This window comes from Penaeus monodon, chromosome 29 (assembly GCF_015228065.2).
Source record: "Penaeus monodon isolate SGIC_2016 chromosome 29, NSTDA_Pmon_1, whole genome shotgun sequence".
NCBI lineage: Eukaryota > Metazoa > Arthropoda > Malacostraca > Decapoda > Penaeidae > Penaeus > Penaeus monodon.
This window is the reverse complement of record NC_051414.1, coordinates 3,258,714-3,259,409: the sequence shown is the minus strand read 5'-3', so window position 1 is coordinate 3,259,409 and position 696 is coordinate 3,258,714.

The following is a 696-nucleotide window of genomic DNA, read 5'->3' as shown; positions in this document are numbered from 1 at the left end:
AATATCTACGAATTCTGCTTACGTGACTAACATGCTCCGCCTCTACGAATGTTTCAAGGGGGCGGTGACAGGTGGGCGGGGTGGGGGTGGGGGTCAGGGGGCGGTGGGGTGACAGGTGGGGGGGTGGGCGGGGTGGGTGAGGGTCAGGGGGCGGTGGGGTGACAGGTGGCGGGTGGGCGGGGTGGGTGAGGGTCAGGGGGCGGTGGGGTGACAGGTGGGCGGGGTGGGTGAGGGTCAGGGGGCGGTGGGGTGACAGGTGGGCGGGGTGGGCGGGGTGGGTGAGGGTCAGGGGGCGGTGGGGTGACAGGTGGGCGGGGTGGGTGAGGTAGGCGGGTGGGTGGGTTGTGGACAGGGGTGGGTGGGCGGTGAGAGGTGGGTGGAAAGGTGGGCGGGTGGAGGTCAGGGAGGTGGGTGGGAAGGTGGGCGGTATGGTGGGTGGCGATCAAGGGTAGGGGGGGAGGGAGGTGAAAGGTGAGCGGGTGGTGGCCAGGTGGGCGGGAATATGGATGGTGGGCGGGAAAGTGGGTAGGTGGGTGGGTGGGTGACGGTCAAGGGGGTGAAGAGGTTAAATATACTAATTTTTTTTTATTTTACGCTAATCAGCACAAAGTCGAAACCAAAATAATAAACAAAACACTGAAACAAGGCTCTCAAAGGAACTTACCCCGCTATCATCCCCCTCCTCACAACGCCACG